The 17,392-nt window shown below is 38.9% G+C and overlaps 1 pseudogene; it reads right to left on the bottom strand.

Annotated features, from left to right (window-relative positions):
- Positions 1-1,254: 1,254 nt before the first annotated feature.
- On the bottom strand, positions 1,255-15,647 carry LOC147465186 (uncharacterized; annotated as a pseudogene).
- Positions 15,648-17,392: the final 1,745 nt, after the last annotated feature.

The following is a 17,392-nucleotide window of genomic DNA, read 5'->3' as shown; positions in this document are numbered from 1 at the left end:
CATCAACCCCCATAGGAGCTTCACCATTAGGGATACGAGATAAATGATCAGCCATGACATGTTTTCTCCCAGGCCTCACAACAACGGTGAAGTCAAACTCAAGAAGAATTAACAACCATCGTGTAATTCAACACATGGAACACGACTTGTTTACCAAATATAGCAACGCTTGATGATCAACATAAAACACAAACCTGGTAGCAACAAGGTAATAACAAAATTTCATAATGCATAAATCATAGCTAGACCTTCTCGCTCTGTAGTAGTGTAGTTCATCTCGGCATCATCTAATTGTCGACTTGCAAAGCTAATAGGGTAGTCCAGCTTATGTTCTCCTGGTTGAGTTAGAACACACCCAATAGAAAATTTGATGTATCAATATGCACATGAAAAAGTACATTCAAATCAGGCGTTCGTATGATTGGAGCACTCGTCGAGGCCTTCTTTAATAATTCATAAAAATGATCACACTCTTCGGTCTAGTGAAACTCAATAAGAAGCTTGTACAATGGACGCACTATCTTGGCAAAGTTTAAAATAAACCGTCGATAATAACCAACATGGCCCAAGAATCTTTGAACTCCTTTATAGTTTGTAGGTGGTGGCAAATTGGCAATGGCTTTAATCTTCCTTCATTTATGGAAATCCTGTTCTTGGACACTATATGTCCTAGAATGACTCCATGCTTAACCCAAAATTGGTATTTGATAGGGTTCAATGAGATGCCATAAAATCTGCACCTTTCAAATATTTTTCATAGACATAATAAATGCTTCTCCCAAGAAGAATAAACACAAAGGTCGTCTAAGAAAGCTTCAAAAAACTCCCTTAAAATTTCTTTAAACCCAGTGTTTATTAACCGTTGGAATGTAGCAGGGGCATTTGTTAAGCCAAAAGCCATAACACAAAACGCAAACACTCCAAACTCTATGATAAAAGCAGTTTTAGCTTGGTCCTCTAATGCAATTGTGATTTGATTGTAACCAGAGTACCCATCTAAGAAGCTATAAGTTTTCTTGCCCGCAACTCTTTCAAGCACATGTTTTGAATATGGAAAGGGGTAATGATCTCTCCTAGTGGCTGCATTAACCTTCTTAAGGTCCACGCACACTCTTAGTTTCCCATTCTTTTTTGACACAAAGACTATCGAAGAACCCATTCAGAGTGCTCAATAGGGTATATGAATCCACATTGAAAAAGCTTTTCAATCTCCTCTTGTACAATTTTTGCGTACTTAGGATTCATTGAATAGGGTCATTGCTGGACGAGTTTAGCAATGCTGATCATGGGAATTGTATGTTGCACCACAAAAGGTGGAACGCCCTTCATGTCATGGTATGTTCAAGCAAAGATATCCTTGTATTCCTTGAGGAGCTTCTTAAGTACAACCTCTTCAGTTTCAATAAGGTCTTGAGCAATAAAGACTGGTTTAACCTCCTCACCTGGTTTTGCTAATTCTATCTCTTTAACTACTGATGGACCATCATAGACTCCACTGCTTCCATCGGTAGGCATTTGTTGAGCTTTGGTGTACACAACTTTTCTCTCCCCCATGGTGTAGGATTTAAAATTTTCAAGAGCCGGATGTAAGTCAATAGGCTTTTTTTCTAATAGGGACCTTTCCTTTAGGTGTGCCTCCTTTTGTTGTTGTGCTAACTCCCGGTTTTGACGCCTTCTTACATTTCGACTGAATTTTGCCTCGGTAATCTCCAATTGGCCAAGGTCAATGGGTTGCGAGCTGCACCACATGACACTCTGGAGATGTTCACCCCATTGGTCTACTAGCTTTTGATGAGAATCACATGCCCCTACATAGCTAAGCTATTCTGCAATAGATCTTTCTTTGTTTATCTTGGCTCTCACATTTGCTCGATATTGGCGCCTCTTATATGACCTTCGTTTCTTGCTGAGGTTTTGATTTTGGTAAGCGTTTAAACCCGACTCCCCTGATAGGTCTTCGCTTGTATCCTCTTCACTCTCTGATAAATTACCATAGATGGTTGTACTAGGCCTTGAATTTTTAATTCCTAGACTTGGTTTAGTGGTTATTTCCTCTATCTCTGAATCAATTTCTTCTTGAGATTCTGTATTTGGACTCAATTGTTGCTCGTTCAATTTCTGTTGTTAGGTTTGGATAGGTTCCAATCTTTTTCTTGCTATTCTCCGTTTTTGTCTCTGGTGGCTTATCTTGGGGGTTTGCAACTGGGTGGTTTAACTTTGAACACTCTTTTGGTGTCTGTCACAATTCCCTCTTGCTTTCCTTAGCAATGTTTTCAATTGATCCCCTCTCATGATCCTCCTCACTGGCTCTTGCCTTTATAGTAACTGTTTTGGTCTCCGTAGTCTCTATCGAATCTGAGTCATCTTCAGGGTCATTCATATACACGGGATCCTCTCCTGTCCCTATGTTAGTCTTTGAACTAGGTGTTGAGCTAGACGCATTAAGGGATCTCTTTCTTCGTGTTTTCTTCTTCCTCGCTCGGCCAATAAATGCAGTATCTCTCTCCTTGAGGATGTAATTTTTCTTTTCGAGCATCGACCATGTGAGTGCATTCACTGGTGCTATGTTTGTAGTTTGTGGTGTCCCATCAACAATCTCTATTAAGTTCAATGGTGTGATCTTTGGTGCATTTGGATTGTTAGGACACTGTGCGATCAAATGATCTATGCCACATCAATTACAAGTGAGTATTGGCATTGCCAATGCACTCCCTTGACTTGTTTGCATTATTGCAGCATTCTTTTGCATTCTAATAGGGCACTCAACTACTCGATGTGGTCCACCACATTTGTAGCACTGAAGAGGGGGTCTCCTGGAAAAACTATTGATGTTTTGGCCTCTTGTTGCTAAAGCAGTAGCTTGATATATAGGTTTGATTTGTGCCCAATGGTATTCCATGTAGTACATGGGACACTCCTCAAGCATGTCGGCTCCATAGGTGATACTAGAGTCTATGTCCTCTTCGCAATCTAAACTAGATGACTCGCAAGCTATTTGGTTCATAGGTGTAACTCTTGGATGAGGGGGTTGTGGTCCTAGCAGTGGAGGTGGCAACGGTGTGGTTTGGACCACATTTTGGGTTCTAAGGACCATGTGCTGTAATGACAATTGTTGCTCAATAGGTGGGGAATGCATCAATGCAGGAACTCTAGGTGAGTCTGTCCAGGCTACAGGTGGTCTATTTTCCATGATGCGTTTAAGCATTAAACAATCCTTAGCTTGATGGCCATACCTATCACACATGTTACAAGTCTTGTTAAACTTCACTCTGAAAGTAGGGCATTCACTCGTAGTATGTGGGCCCAAGCAAATTCAGCACCATTGTTTCTCCCTTCTTGGATACATATGAGTATTTTGTGGAGCACGATTACCCTTGAGGATTTCTTGGATAGCCTTGGTGAGATCTTCCAAAGTCATCTTAGATATGGTTTGCTCTTTTACAATTGGCTTTATCTTCATTGGCCCATGCCTTGATGCTTGTGAGCTACTAGACTTTGGCTCGGCAGACACTCTTTCTCCTGCAATCATCAAATTATCTTCTAATTGGATTGCATTCGTGGTGACTGCTTCCCAAGTAGTGATACCTCTAATGACTAGGCCATTATAGATACTTTCATGTCGTAGTCCCCTAATGAATCTAGCGAGCAATTGGCTATTGTTGAATCACTCGTTTGGATTACATCAAGAATTCAAATTGTTTAAACAACTAATGAAGTCTGTCACAGATTCACCTTGTTCTCTTTGGGCTTTCTGGAGCTGAGAAGCTACACCCCAAAGTACTCCCTCTCGTATGTGTTGTTTCAAGAAAAATCTCCTAAGAGTAGAGTAGATCGTTTTCTCTTCTACCCTTAAGGTTCTATACCAATCTCCAGGCTTCCCACTTAAGGTTAGGCTTAACGCATTACTCTTATGCATGTCATTGTGTTCTCCTAGAGAATCACATATTTGTTTAAACACTTCAATATGCTTTCTCACATTCCCATCTCCACTAAATTTTTGTGTGAGCTTGGCTATTTGTACTACCTTACTTCTAGGTTCTCTATCAGGCACCGTGGGTGAAGGCACTCCAGAGACTACATGTGGAGTAGGTATTGGCATTGGGGATGGGCGCATAGGAAGCCCTTGGGTTCTACGTTTGGTACGATGTTGTGCCATGTGGTGGCCCAAAGTTCATATGTGTGGCCCTAGGCATGGAATTAAAAAGGCAGCAAATCTGAAGGGTAGCATGATGGAACATTGATTTGCCTGTTGTAGTCCACTCAAGGTGCATAGGTGGAAGCAAAAAAGAGTGTCTAATGCATATGTCCAATGATGGGATATCCTATTTATGCATACACTGAAATGCATGGGAAACAATATGCTGTGCAAGAAAGATTTTGAGGGGTTCTTCAGAAAGATGGTGTAGCTATAAAAGCATATGACATGGCTTTGTAAGTTGGCACCCCTTTAAGAATGGTTTTCGTTGACGAGGATGTGTGCTCTCATCTTATTGTGCATTGTGCGTGAGTGTTGGACTCTACGACACTCCACCAATTGTAAGTTAATAGACTTCGACTCTTCTGCGCATCTCATCCAGCATGAGCAACATGATTTAGGTATGCTCAACTCTTCCAGCTTGAGCGTAAGCCTAATAACTACGACTCTTAGCACAGAGTTTAATATGACTTGAATCTTTGGGACTAATGCTTTGCTCATTTTATGGCTCAGTAGCCCAACTCTGACTATGCCAAAGAGTGTTTTTTTTGCACCCTTGTGACTTGAATTTTTACATTATTGTCTTTACTACAAACATTTCTTCATGTAAAAGTAAGTTTGAATCCTCAAAAAGAGGATTAGTGAAGGACAAGTTGGCATTGAAGGTTACCTATTTTATCTTCTTTGAATCTGCATTCGCGTTGGTTGGGTTTTCCTTCTTTGATTGTGAAGACTCCATTATCTATTTGATTCTCCAAGTGGGCATGTTGTGATAGGAGTCTTTGATGTTGTTGTAGGCCTTTGTTCATTGTGGGCATCTGGCTTTTGACTAGGAGTATTGGAAGACTTAGGAATCCAAACCTCTTGAAGACCTTTGTATCTCCATTGTTGACTTTGCTTTGCTCTAGGTCTTGTTGATTCTTGAGATCTTAATGCAGGTTTGGTGTAGTTGCAGTTGGGGCTTGTGGTTGGCTGGTAGCCAAATCTTTGTATAACTTGTGTAAAATCCTTGTCCAAGAGGAAAATTCTTTGAGATCCGTCTTTCTTCTGTACCCTCTTGAGAGTTGTGGTTGACTTTACTATCTTTCAATGTTGCTTTTTTGTATACCTGCTGCTTAGGTATCCTTGTGGGCCTTCTTTCCTGGGAGGGACTTGATTTCACTTCATATGTCCTAACCTGCGGTTTTGGCACCCATATCTCTTTGTTACCTTCATAGTACTCCTATTCCTTTAGGCTCCATTGTGATGCTATCCATCCCATGTGTTTGTCTTTCTATGTTGATTTCCTGTCCTTAATCCAAATTGGATCCTTGACTTTGACTGATCTGCTCTGAACAAACACTTGCTTGATTTTCCTTTGCTTTCTTGAGTACTTTGGCTGAAATATCTTTGCTTTTTTGGGTGTCTCTTTAGAGGTTTCAGTTGGGTTGGCAATTGACTTGAAGTTTTGAAAGCTTGACTTGCTTGAAGAAGTTGATCCACGAGGGTTCTTTGATGTAGAAGCATATGATGTCACACCTTCTTTGCTAATCGGTGGAAGTTCCACTTTAGCTTTACCTTTGTCTACAAGATTTGTGTTCGATCCTTGTGACTTTTGCAACTCTGAATCTGACATTTTTGGTTCTATTGAAGATCTTTGTCCTACTTTTGCCATGGTCTCATCTTGATTTAACTGTGTCTCTATGAAAGGTGGCTTGAGACTTTGTTTTCCAATCTGACTTGCATCAGCTGATTCAACTGGCAATGAGCGATTGATCTTTGGACTTTCTATTGATTCTTCGTTGTCTGCAACCCCGTTCTTCTTAACTTCTGGCTTTGATGGCATTCTTTGCTCAATAGCTTTCGTGGTTTCTTTTTGCTTTGTTTGATCTGCACTTTCTATTGTCTGATTTGCTTTAAGATCTTTTGAAGTTCTATTCGATGGAGATGTATCATCTTCAATAAGCTTTGCTTTGGCATCGGTCTCCATTTTAATTGTGATTGAGGACTTTGTGCTGTCGTCCGTGGGTGACCAGTCTTGGTCTTCATTCTTTGTTTTCTATGATGATTGCATCCTGTTTACATTCTGTATCTCAAACATCTTCTGGACCATTGGCATTCCCATTATAATATCTTCTGGCATATCTCTTGCTGTGATCACATGAAATTGAGCTATGATGATCTGTGAACTTACTTTAATGGTGGTGGAGATGATTTCCCAGCATTCTGCTCGCTTGTCTCTAGATATACTCACAAATTCAGGAGCATCTTCTAGTTGTGGCTGGCCACATCAATTCCAAGTGCGAAAAGACGTGAGGTTCTTGTCTAACTGAAAATCTAGCTTTACTTCGCTTAACAGCTTTTCTTCATTTTCATTGGTGATGTTGCACTTGATCTTCTTAGGATTCGTGTCTAAATTGACTGCTTTTGTTGTGGCAGTGTCCTTTGGTTGAGCTTTATCTACAACTTCTTTGCTTTGATCACCTGCAATCGAGGTTGACTCCATTGGTTGTAATACTGTACTTTTTTGCAATTGTTGAGCATTGTCCACCTGCATCTAAGTAATCTTTGACCTTGAAAAATCCATTGTACTTTCTGGAGAATCTGTCTCTTCGGAGGAGATTTTGGTGGTGACCTTTGTATATCCTTCTGGACTTTATCTTTCATTGACTTTGACTTATCTGTTACCTGTTATGGCAGCTTGAGGCTTTGCATCATCTTCAGATAGTCTTTGACTTCAGTCGGCGGGCCATCCGTATGGGTTTGTAAAAGGTCATGACCTTGTTGATATTCATTACCATGTGCATCTTGGTATGCATATGTGAGCTTGATCACATGTAACTGTTTGCACACTATTGGATTTTTTGGCTTTTGGATTTGACTTGTTGAGATCAACTGAAACTTCTGTCCTTGATGATCTTCATATAAGCATTTGTCTGTAGACTCTGATGGGATCTGGGTCAACTGGAAACTTCCAACAACCATATGATCTTTCAATGGTTTTTGCTTTGAAGGGGTTTGTTGGCTAGAAGCTCTAGGGCTTCTAACTGGTGTAGCATTTCCTGATACATGAGCTGAGCTTGATGGATTTACAGCTCCCCCCTTCCTACGGTGATCACTATAGCCTGCTTCATTGTAAGAGTTCAAAATTGTTTGGTTCTGATTTAGTCTCACCTTTTGGGACTGTGACGATACACTTGGGGTAGCACCATTGATGTTTGGCATCTGTAAACCTTCTACATAGTTTCCTATGTATCTTCGTGAAACATGACAAATTATTCTCCAAGTCAAGCTGTAGATAGCATTATCTTTGCCCTGATATTGTCTATCCCATGGGTCAGAGCTTCTGTGGTTTCGAGACCCAAGGCACCATAGATGCTAGACGCTCATCTATATCTACGACTGTTTTGGTCAAAGTATATGCTTGTTTGGTCACAACATCGAAGTTTGATTTCCGATGGAGGAGAGTTTGGTTCTGAACAAATTTCTGGATTCACTCTGGTAATATCCTTCAGCTCTAGAGTGGATGGGCTATAATAGATTCTTTCTTCTAAAATGAACCATCCTTTCTGATCTATCACTGGACGTACTTCTATGAGCTGGTGTGTGGGCCGTTCAAACATTGGTTGATCCTTTTTGTACAGTTTTCCTTTTTGATAGTGTGCATATGAATTATGTGTACCATACAATGTTAACATCATTTTGTTTGATATGTCCCTTAGACTTGTGAATGATTGCACACTTGTGTCAGTGGATGCAAAATCATTTGCAAATTTAACAGTCTTTTCAACCTTCGGTGATATCTCGATACCTTGACTAAATTCATGCAAGAATTTGTTGTTCAAAGAATCAATTTTAAGCTTCAGATGTTTGTGCATCTTTATGCTGATTTTGAACTTGCAGTGCTTTTAGTGGTGCTTCTAATGGTAATGCAGAATATCCAATTACCTTAAAACTGACAAGTTAGTTGCATTTACATCGAGATTTGCATTTCCAATTTGCTCTTTGCCTTGCTTGGTGGTTGATATGTCCATGTTGTCAAGATTTCTTGAAAAATCTTTAGGAAAATGTCCACCTTTTCGTCCACAATCTGAGCAATACGCCATGACTGGTGGTATTTCAATTGGCTATGTCGTGTCAAGCTCTAGCTGAGAAGTTTCTGTTTCTGTGCTTGCCATGTTGTTGGCATTTTCTTTTAAAACACTGAGCATCAAGCTGTAGACTGCTCCATCTTGGCCTTTGTACCGTCTTTGGCTCTGTTCTCCAATTAGATTGGCTTCAATTGGTTGATTTGTTGGATCTTCCATTACTGGCTCTCGACTATAGATGTGACCACTGTAATCCATGTACAATGACCCTGATTGTATATGCATCAAATGGATGCTTTGCGGACTTGTGCAGGTCTCTGGATAAACACTTGGGTTGAGTTTTTGAACTTCTATTTGCACTTCATCTTTAAGTTTGCAATACCTGGCTCCACTGAAGTTTGTGAATATCTAGGAGTTTTCTGAATCTAGCTTTACCCTAACCAATAGGATCTTGGCTCCTGTGTTGCTTTTACTGCTCATCAAGTATCTATGACCTTCTGTATGTGCATATAAGACTTTGTCTCCATTGTAGCCATATAGTTGCAAAATTTGGTCGGTTGTAGTTGTGCATGTGTTGCCACTGCTACTAGCTTGTCCTGTTGTACTTGAACTCTCGGATCGATTTGAGTCCATGTTGAGTGGTTTGTAAAAACTGTCTCCTAGCAGATTTTGGTATCAATTAGCAGAATTTTTGCTACTCGTACTAGCTTAATCTGCATTCACATGTGAGGTGTCCCTGTTCGTCCAATTAGAAGCTAATTTGCAATGCAATTGCATTGCACTAGCCAATTTCTAGCATGCAAAATTTAAAAATTTGTCTGCTACTCAACTGCTTCAAGTTGATCTTTTTTCTCGCTTTCTCCAGTTAATCTCTGGTGCACCTTGCACGGTTTGCTCGATTTATGGCTCTTCTGGCTTTTTCGCGGTTTATTCGGTGCGCGAGACACTACTCCTCGGCTTACGGTGTTTGCTCGGTGTGCGGTACTCTTTCCGGCTTTGTTTTTTGCTTTTCTGACGCTTTTTGTCTCGTTCTAGCTTTTTTAGTCTTTTTTTCGCACTTTCGACGACTTTTTTTTTATTTTTCTAAATTTTTTGTGAAAATTTGATTTTTTAAATTTTTTTGGTATTTTTATGATTTTTTTGAAAAAGTTTTAATTTTTTTATTTTTTTCGAGAATTTTTTACATTTTTTTATTTATTTTGATTTTTTCGAACGATTTTGGATTTTCTGTGAGTTTTAATGAATTTTTTACAGTTTTTGGTGAATTATCTGTGATTTTTTTTTTTGTGGAAATTTTTATGTTTTTTTATTTTTTGTGATTTTTTAAAACTCCTTTTTTTTATAATGAGTTTTCTATTTTTTATAATTTTCTAACTCTTTTTTTTAAATTTTTATTGGGTTTTTATTGTTTTTATGATTTTTAATGGTATTTTTTGTGATTTTTTTTCTTTTTTTGGGACTAATATACAAATTAATGAAATGAAAGTGATAAAAAAAAAGAAAAAGAAAATGAAATGAAATGAAATTTAAAGGAAAAGAAAACTAAATGAAATGAAATTAAAATGAAATTGAAACAAAATGAAATGAACCAATACAAAAGTCAATAATACAAAAAAAGGCAAAAAGACAAAAGGCTACACAGCCGTTGAGGAAAGAGAGAAAGAAGACAAGTAGGTCCCTTTTTTTTTTTTCAAAAACTTATATTGTCTTTTTGTAGCTTGTGTGTTGTGTGTGTAAGGATGGGTTCACACACAAAGCAGAGTGAGAGAGAGAAGAGAGAGAGAGGGTTTAGAGAGGAGAGAGAGAAAAAGTTAAAGAGAAAGAGAATATGTGTGTGTGTGTGTGATGGATGGGTGGTGTTCACCCAGAGAGAAAAAGAAAAAGAAGAAAGTTTTAACGTCGCAGGAAATTATCCCCAGGGAACGTAAAGATCTATCCGACTCGAAGATTTTTTATGCGCCGCAAGGCACGGGACCGAAGCCCGAAACCCGCTTCCTTTTATTTATTATTTATTTATTATTTTCATATTTTCAAGAAATGCCAAATGGGCCAAAAATTAGTCGAAACTCCAAAAAATCGCCAGAAAATCCTAAAATTTGCCAGAAAAGTCCAAGAAATTCATAGAAAATTCTAGAAATCATAGAAAATCATTGTAATTCACTATCGAGCATTTTTGACATGCAAAAGCACACTGAAAATAGCAGATTTTATCGAAAACGTTAATTTTGACAAAATCGTCCACTCGATCCATGGAAATAGGAAAACGCTCAAAACTTGACCACGGAGGGCATAAATGCAAACAAAATTATGCCGTAAATACGCACACACAAAACACCTTGTAAAGATCGCAAAATTCATGGGCTTATCCAAAAATTAATTCAAAAATTAGTTAAAAATTATCCGAAAAATACCCAAAAAATTTCTACAAATTCTCCATACATTGGGGAATAGTGTAGCCAAATAAAATTTCCAAAATCACATCAATTCAATTGCCAACAATTTTATCAAAAAAAAAAATCAAAACTAAGCAATTAAACCGGCAAAATTAACGACAAAAATAGGTAAAAAATTGACGCAATTAGAGTGTGTAAATCGCTGTTTTGAGCACAAAAATGCAGCATTCAATCATTACACACATCATTTATGCATTAAAAACATTGAATTAACCATGCAAATTAAACACTTTTTTAGGCACACACACTACAAAATTGGCAGTTTTTATCAATATTTAGGTGCGCACACAAAAGGATTAAATTTGTCGAATTTGCAATGTGACTTCACAAATCATTAGTTGGGCCTAAGCACAACACACATCAATTATCAGAATTGAAAAATCATACTGCACACATTGATTTCTAGGTGCTCAAACATGGGCAAAATAGTGCACACACACCTAAAATTAGCATACACACACTCAATTAGAATGCACACACACTTGATTTTAGTGCACACACACCTAAAATTGACCATCCAAGCATGCAATTAACTCAATTAGGCATCCAATTAGCAACACACATTCATTAAGAAGCAATTGAAACTTATCAAATCCATGCGCCGCCAATTCTTAATAATTTTGGCATTACGATAGCGTGAAAACGAAAAATCGTAAAATTTTTAACATTGCATCAACATAGCATAGCATTATATTGCATCATCATGGTGGGATTTCTACACACTTCTACACATCTCTAGATTCTAGGGAGGTTGAGAATACCACCTTGATTACCTTTCCGTTGAAGATCAATTGAATGGTCGAATGCTCCAATCCTTCATAGCAAATTAGTAAGTTAGCAAAAATTAGTCAAATTAACAAGGGGTTAGTGAGAAATTAGAGTGTGTAAACACACAATTGACAAGATATGGTAACACATTAGGGAATTATGAACACAATACTTCATGCACACACATTCAAAATCCACAAAAACATAAACACACAAGTGAACTTAGTAGTGAAATTAGTGAGGGAACGCATTCGTTTATGCCACAATTACACTAGCGTAGGCTATCGTCCCCGGTATCGGTGCCAAATGTTGGGGGTCCCATCGTTGCAATAGCTCCAATGACCAACAAAATTATCAATCCGGAGGAATGAGCTACCTGGCTAGGGCATGGAAACACTCACACGGTTAGTGAGCTAATCGTGGCAACACAAATGGTTAACTCTACGAGGTGAGCTTCTCGGCCTATGGAGGAGCTAAGCTGCAATGAAGGGCAATCTCCATATCCACTCCTCTTCACCTCTAATCCACCCAATCACACACACTACGATTGCAAGACGCACACAACACTATTCCTATCATGCAACTCACTAATCACACGCACACACACATAGATCTATCGAGCACCACACTCCAATCAAACCTATATGCACACACAAGAAAATGAGAGAAATCACACAAGATTAGAGAGGGATTAACCACTAATTAGTTAAGATGTAGTTAATCTAAACATCATAGGCAATCATAAGAAGTAAGAGAGAGGCATAGTGAGAGAGAATGAATCATTGATTAGTGTTAATCAAGTCTCATGAGCAAAGAAAAGCTCAAGGACTCCATATCCACACACCTCAAGAGCTCTCACTAAAGAGTGCTCTCAACAAATGACTCGAGAGCCCTAATTTCTTTTACACACTGCCTTATATACTTATGTTAAAAATATGCAATGTCCGGGTGCCCAAGGCCTTTAGGGCTCACCACTTACTGAATCTGCAACCTAGGCACAATAAGTGACCTATTATTTACAACTTGGAACTCCCATTGAACCCGTAACACATTAGAAATATTACAATGATTTGAAATAAATCGAGAATTTACACTATGTGACCATTTTGGGAAAATGTGAAAAATGTGTAACTCCAATCTCTACTGCTTCTTTACATTCATCCTCGATGTGCATTCGTACGTCTTCGGTATTTAGCAGCTTCTGTTAACTGATGTTGACTCAGTTAACAATGGGTTTGTAGGAAAATCTTTGGGTATGCTAGAGCAGATCATAGTATCCACAGGCAACATAGAGTACAAGCATACCTTTGTAGTAGTGGATTTTGGAAAGAGCAAAACTTTGATGTCATATTGGGGGGACCATCATGCGCCAACTTAAGATGGTGAAAGATTGGGGCTATGATCATATCTATTTGCAATGTAAGGGTGTTACCAAGAGGGTCAACATCAAGGATCATATATATAGAGATGTTAACCAAATCCCTATGGAAGACTTTGACTCAACTACAGTCCATGAAAATGAAATACCTGCATGGTTGCACGAGAAAGATCATATTTGGATGTGTGGAGCATCCAAAGGTGAGAGCATGAGGAAAGAAGATTATATCCTAGAGAGATCAATACAAGATAAGGACTACATTCAGGATCCATTCCCAAAACATTTGTTTGAACTTTTTGGATGGGATCAGATGCTGGCTACTCTAGATGTGTGTGTAAACAAAATAACGCCTACAAAGTTTTGTGATGAGAATGGCTATGCCATAACTCCCTATTTTATGATAAGGGTATTGATTGAAGCTAATAAAACTTGTGAGTATGAAAGCAGAATAGGTGAAACATATAGCTACATCATGGATTGTGATGCAAAAGCACAAACAAGGAAGAAGAGACACCACGAGAATATGTCATCATTGGCATACTTGAAGAATCGACAAAAGTGGTTTCAAGGAATTCGACTCTAGAGACGCAATTAAAGGTAGATGAAGAAGTAGTGAGTTCCACATCAGATATTAAAAAAAAATCAAGAACAAAAGAAGAACAAGGATCAAGCGGAAGGTCGAGTGTCCCCTACCATAATCAAATTTAGCGTATGTGGAGAAACATGACTCAGAATTACATGCTCAACTGTGATAGATCCATATGCAACAAAGAATATGATGAAGTATGGCATGTGGATGATGATTGGAAAGACATCAATCAAGGAGCTAGAAGAAATGGTGTACACAAGTTCAAAATGTCAATTCCTATCTTCCATCACAACAAAGCCTCCAGAAGAAGCCAAAACGAGTCAACCACGTGTTAGTATCTAAAGATTCTACAAAGAGAAATTCATGCTATCAATGGAAGACAAGCACCTCACTCAGGAGAAGGAACAAGCACAAAGGGCCAAAGAAAAGAAGTTCAAAGAAACAAGCAATGCAACAAGTATGGGAACCAAAGTCAGACTTCAACCAAGCTACCCAACAAAGCCATGTGAAGCAGCGGATGATTTCAATGAAGCTACTTGAAGCACATGGATTTTAAGACCAAACACATATGGTTAACAAAAGTAGCAGCTTAGCCTAGAACAATGAAGACCAGTCATGTCACACAAGGCTCCACACAAAGGCAAGCCAGCACAACCAAGGTCCAACAAAATCCAATCACAGTCGAGTGGGCTACAACCTCTAGATGGATACCTCATCTTCAACTACAAAAGAAAAGCTTCTACAATGAAAATAATAAGGTATGGATACCAAAGCCTAGTGTCCATCAAGTTATAAAGCAAAAGGGAAGAATGTAAATGACTATCACAAAGAGACAAAGGACAACGTGGGTTCCAAAATTGCTATTGGAAACTCAAACACAAGGCACCCATAGACAACAACAACCTCTTCTCAAAGGAGAAAAAGCAAAGGCTCCATCAGTCCCTACTACAATCATAGGACCTGTTTCAGAAAGCAGTATCGACATAGGACAAACAAGTCAGGAAGAACAAAAGTATGCCAACCTATTGGACAAAATGGTGGCATCCAAAGACGAAATCAATGAAAGAGGCGTAAATCTCAAGAACCTATGGAATTGGGTTTCTGGCCTTGAACAGGTACGTCCAAGTTGCCATTAAAAATACATGGTATAAAATTCAGAGTCAGGCAGCTAAGCCACTAAGACGTTAGTCCCAAAGCTTCAAGTAATATTCTAAATGATATAAGAGTCTTAGCTATTCCAGGTACTGCTCAAGGTGAAAGAGTTGAGCATATTTGCAATGTGTCGCTCATGCTGGTATAGGTCGCATAAATGTCCTTCATGCACTGATAGGTGGGATTAGTTCCTAGGAGCATTTCCAATTGTAATCCTACAGATTGCAATTTTTTAGTGGAAGTGTCTTTGATGTGGGGGTTAACTGCTAGATCGTCACTAGTGATACACCATTCTAGCTCTCTCTCTAACACCTGGACACTACTAGGGTGAGGAGGCAATTGGTAGACTTGTTGAGTATGATAGCTTATTACCTTCCAATCATTGACCATCCTTCTGGCATCATTATAAATAATCTAGAATCTCTTTAGATCATAGTAGATGGTTTCATCTTGGAGGGACTCCTAAATATGTAGTGCTTTTTGCTTTCTCAAACTCTTGCTTAACATCAGCAGCTCAGTGGAGTAATGATGGTCAGAACCGGAGTCAGGCATACACTACTTACCTTACTGTTCCACACTGCAATCTTGATTGGTGCTGGTTATTTTGATGTGTCTGTTGTTTGGAGGAGTTTGGACCTGGCTGTCACAATGCTTATGGTTGTCCCTCCACATTCCTTCTTTATGGTCAATAAAACGTCACTCATAATTGGCCTTTGATCCACTTGCTCTACTGATGGAGGAGATGATAGTTAGTCATCATCATCTTCGTTGTTTTGGTTGGTGGGATCTATCCCTTTATCCTCAGGCTCCTTCTCCTCATCCTTGTCGTAATCTTTATCTTGTGCCTTCTAGTTGCTCAGGAACTCCATCATGGCTTCATTAACGAGTATATGATGTATTCCTTTGTTTTCTTTTTTTGTAGATTAGATTGGATTGACTCATTAACCTTTTTTGGATCAGCTAGATTTAGAGTCAGGTCTCCATCTGCATCCACAATGTCTACCAGAGACTGATAGATATAATTTTCAAGTATACCTTTCTTCATGCGATTGTGAGATTCATGAAGTGTTCTATAGTCAACTCTTTTTAAGTTCAACAGTGTTTAAATATTTCCACCGCCTATTGGCTAATCTTTTTCTCTTCTTCCATTATTGCATTTTCAGCTGTCAGACTGTCTATCTTTTGATGGAGGGTAGATATCATTTGGGCACTCCAATTTTGGTCAATTTGAAAATACAGTATTTGTTTACTCCATTCTACTCTTCCTTTCTTGAGTAGCACAACTTTTTCCTTAGTTTGTTGCAGTTGTTCCTTTAGCACGACTATTTTTGTACTGGAGTCTGATGCTTAGGCCTCCATCATTTGTCCTATGGAATTCACAAGTGTATTCCATCCTAAGTAGATGGAAGTTGCACCCCTCCGTAATGGTATCAACATAATTGTGATCAGTTTCATACACGGTCAGAGGAAAAGAGTAAGGCAGTAGGGATCTGTCTGGCTTTTTCATGATCAATCTTGCCTTCAATGGCTATTTTTGTAGACATTGTAACTTGTCCAATTTGATCAACTATGTTGATGTCTCATCTGCTTTCTGATTTTTCTCTGTAGTGCTACCAGATGCTTGATATTTTCCTTCAGTCTCTTGTGCACTAGTCTGGGTTGGAATGGTACTTGATGGCTTAACATCTCCTAGACCAGTTGTATGCTTGGGATCTACAGGTGTACAAGTTATCTCGTTTGCCTTTCCCCCAAGATTTGGTTTTTGTGTCCGTGCCTAAAACTTTTCAACAATGCTATGGTCTTGTTTTTGTTGGCTGATGGTCTTGACTCGGTCTGAGATGCAGATCATTTAACTCCTAGTGTTTCCACTACTTTGCCTTTACCCGTAGTAGTATGTTCAATGTCCATGTCTTCTAAAGTTGATGGAAGACTTATTCTTTTTTTCTTTGTGTTTTCCCTAGATACCTTTGCCTAGACCTTGTGAACATTGGAATGTGGTGGCATGCAGTTGGCCCAGTAGAGAGAAACTACGAGGCATATCAGGCTTTGAACAAGTCCTATGATTTAACTTTGGTCCTCTGCTACAAGAATCTGGTATATAAAAAATGACTAATATTAATACTGGCCTTGTGGTTCAGAACCTTGCCAGCAGCATAGCAAAGAATCTATATGTTGGTGTGCACTCTAGCGTGACCACTAGAATGCCTTGTCCACCAAAATTTTGCTTCTTCCTAGCTGACTCATCTTCTTTCAAGTAGTGACTTACCACATCAACAGTACAAGGTGCATCCTTATTTGTGCATGGCATCTTAAACACATGAGCTAATTCCCCTGTAGTGACTTCCAGTAAATTTCCATTCACTTCAATTGTCCCCTTGTCAGGGTTAAAGGTGTCGAGATGATCTCAGGATCACAGGGGATCTTTGTAGCTTCAATTACCACTTCCAAGTTCTATAGCTTGATGAGATTTTGTTCTTTCTCTAAGAAAAAAATACTTCCCTATTTTGTGGTGTGTGATAGAGCAAGCAACTTTCGCTAATTGATGTCAAAAGGAGCTCATTCTGTGCTGCCATCTTGTCCATGGTTTCTTTCATTTTTTCTCACATCTTCTTCCTGTCCATACACAATTTGTTTGAACAGTCCTTTGTGGAAAGAGAGTAATCACTTGTGGAGGTGGGAGAGTCAAAGTAAGAACATCAAGGGGTTTTGGGTAGAACAACAGCTACTGTGGGGGATGGAGTGGGTGTGAGTGGAGATGAGATTTGTTGTTGTGTAAGTGATGTCGCAGAG

The sequence above is a fragment of the Adiantum capillus-veneris genome, chromosome 1 (assembly GCF_014529385.1).
Source record: "Adiantum capillus-veneris isolate H3 chromosome 1, ASM1452938v2, whole genome shotgun sequence".
Taxonomy (NCBI): Eukaryota; Viridiplantae; Streptophyta; class Polypodiopsida; order Polypodiales; family Pteridaceae; genus Adiantum; species Adiantum capillus-veneris.
The sequence above is the reverse complement of the archived record's forward strand: the minus strand, read 5'-3'. Positions and strand labels throughout refer to the sequence as shown.